The sequence below is a fragment of the Phytophthora parasitica genome, assembly GCF_000247585.1.
Source record: "Phytophthora parasitica INRA-310 unplaced genomic scaffold supercont2.4, whole genome shotgun sequence".
Lineage (NCBI taxonomy): Eukaryota > Oomycota > Peronosporomycetes > Peronosporales > Peronosporaceae > Phytophthora > Phytophthora nicotianae.
In genome coordinates, this window is record NW_008648990.1 from 1,369,194 (window position 1) to 1,372,636 (window position 3,443).

The following is a 3,443-nucleotide window of genomic DNA, read 5'->3' on the forward strand; positions in this document are numbered from 1 at the left end:
CGGCCAAGCTGCAAACTCCGGCAACTGACACGTGTTTTTGGTAGAATTAACTTGATTATTGTATGGGCCAATACTTCCTGCTACAGCTTCTAATCTTGAACCGAAGACACTTGTTCCTGATGATGCAAATTCCACTATGTTATTCCTTTAAGTCCTCGCGGTCTAATACCTTCTGCCCATCCTATAGCTGTCCTTTCTATCCCCTCTGTAGCCTGGTCGCGTGGTACTTACCATGGGTACAAATCAGTTGATGTGTCAACATTAGATCGGATCCTTAGAGGTATCTCGCGTGTCGAAATGATTGCACCATGTCGATCCACTCCGATAATTACGTAATCCTCGCGGATTATGACGTAATCACTGACGCGCCGTTGTCGACCACGAGTCTCAGAACTGGATCGGGTCACTTCTCATCAATCAGCCCCTTGTTCCCAGAAGCCAACTGTCACTTCACCACATCTACTTTCCACTTATGAAGATCAAGTCAAACAGGGAACAAAGACTTCTTTAGTTCCTGAGAGCTATGACGGTACTTTGGTTCCGCAGTCGGACCAAGATGACATGTCTCTCCAGGCTGGGGAGGATGTCATGGTGACGCAAGAGACAACGACCACCATGTCAGTCCAGCGCAGCATCGGCGATCACGATGCTAGGCGTCAGATTGATTACCTGGCGCAGACGGGAGTGCTGGTTCAGATGTGTGGTGGACCAGTCGTGTTCAAGTCCAAGAAACAAACGAAAGTCGCGCTGTCCTCAGGCGAAGCCGAATATATGGCAGTTGCCATCACAGTTCAAGAGATTCTGTGGGCTCGACAGTTCCTGAAGGAGATGACCATGAGACTCAATGGCCCTACCAAGGTGCTGGTGGACAACAAGGCAGCGATAAAGTATGGCAACCAACAGTGGATACACTCCACGGGCCAAGCACATCGATCTTCGTGTGCATTTCATCCGTGATCGCGTTCCGAAGCAGACTATCAAGGTCGAACATGTGATTTCCAATCTACAGTTGGCTGACTAGCTGACGAAGCCTCTTCCGTCTCCTCAGTTTGCTGCACTCGTGAAGAGCAGTGTTGTGAGCAACAAAGTGCAGGAACAGCAAATTGAGGGGGAGTTCTGAAGATAAGAGCTGCTGGTGCACACAATCACAGATTATACATAAGGTCAACTTGCCTCAGAGTGATTGTCACTGAATATTCCAAAACTACCCTAGAGTATTCCAGAGTTCTAGAACACGTAGCACAGGAGTAGGAAGCAGAAGAACATTGTTTTGGATTAATGAACACTTTCCGTTCTACACTGCATCGCACAAGAGAGTTTGAGAGCGTTTTAATACAGGAATACGGTGAGTCGAATGACATTGACAGAAACTACCCGAGCCGAACTGTGCGACGCACAGTATCGTTCCACTGTACACAACATCAATCAACCTTTGAATCCATCAAAACTTTCAACAAATGCAGCCCTTGTTTGACCGTGTATCGAGGTCAGTCTGACCGAGAATAATCAAACAATTTGGGCAGAGAGAGTTGAGACAGCTCATTAGTGTGGATAAGAAAGGGGCTTGGTTTCTATCAGTTTTAGATACATTACAATACCCGACCTAAGGCACGAGACGGAACTGAAGCAGAAACACAGATAGATGTTGTCTAGGTGCGGTCAGTGACATGTTTTCCGACAGAAGATTAGTTCTGAGCGTATTGTAGAGAAAGAAGATCGCCGAAGGCTTCCATGTATGGAACATGCGACTTCAAACAACCACCTTCAGTGCAGGTGCAATCAGCCCTGGGGAGAAATTTGTTATACAGTCGCTTGACGCCTTGCTAGATTGAAGGATTTGAGCCGTTTCATGTTCACTCGCGACGCTGCGACCTCGAACCTTTTAATCTTGCTAGACACCTGAAAACGCCATCTGCGTCCGTTGGAAATCACCCGTAACACCGGTTTTCAAATACGGAATTGTGTAGCATCATCAATTAAGTCAATCGCACCTTCATCGGAGAAAACCATGCCACATTCACGGAGAGACCAGAGCTCATTGGTAACGTGGGCCTCGACGGTAGCAGCTAAGGCAGGACACAGCTGAATCATCTCGGAAAGTCTGGCGAAGCTGCACTGGACTCAAGCGTTTCCATCCAATTCACAAGCTCGACCAGTCTGCAGAGCAGAGAGGCCGAAATTGGGATCAAGTCCGAAGATGGTCGATTTTTCTGTAAGCGGTAGGTACGGAAATTCTTTAGTTTTAGGTAGAGAAGCCCGTCTCTTGCATTTTCCATTTTTCTCTCGATGGTGAAAGGTTTTACTCCTAGTAACAACTTTTCGTGTCACTTTCGACTACACCGTGTTGTTTCGTTCTGTTCATGTGGACGATCTCGATTTTGCACATTCACGCGTCAGCACTGACGTAGTTGGTTATGTCCAAGTGGGTCGAGTTCAACGTGAAAAGGCAGACGTTTTGGTCTGTCATACGTGAGGAATTGAACGAATTCCCAATGTTTAAAGTTATTCGCAAACTGGGCTCATAGGGAACATATCGCTAACAGTCGTCCGGTGGCGTTTGTCCGCCTTCTGGTAATTGGAGGGTCATGTAAATATTCACATGTATTAGTCAGCCCCTCAAAGACATGGAAGGATTGACTATCGTCCCAGCGCTACGGATACGCTTTTCACTTCCACCATAGATCCCCGCCTGTCACTATTGACGATGGTCCCTATCTCGATATCGAATAAGATGGCGAAAACTTCGCGTCCATTCAGTACCAACACCACGTCCTAGTGAAATAATCCCAATCAACTCTGGTAAGGGCTCCTTACTTAACGCTTATGCACGCGATACAAAATGTGTCTTGTCCAAAGGACCGTTGCGTCAATCGATCTTTAAGCGAACGGTTTACTACAGTGTTGCTTAGCCACAGCTCACAGGTAAGCAACTCTGGTCCCTGCTTGAGTCCCTGCACTGTCGACCCCTGTCCAATCCCAGGAAATATTTCGGGACCTCCGAGATATCTACGACTTTCGTAATGGTGGTTGAGGTCTGTCGTTATGAGGGCATCTCGGTCATCGCAGTTAAAGAAAAACGTGCCGTGTAAAGAGCCAATTGTTTGCTGATTGGTATGGATGTAAGGATTTCCAATTGGTATGAGCAACCTTGTTACACATTAATATCCTAATTAGCTTGACACCGTATCGTTTCGCAAATATAAACTCTTACGAAGCACGAATGCCCTGGGAAGGGGAAAACTAAGCAAAAGAAATCAGCTCCACGCCGCTCAACGAGGAAAAGCTTGCTGTCGGATATAACTGTACAAGTTAGTCTCCGTGTTCGAACGTGTTACGAGGTATCCCCCGGGGTCCTTACGTGCTGAAAGCCACGTCGCTGCCTTACTGCGATAAAGGACAAATACTTTTTGTGCACTACATAACTGTAACTACACACACACACA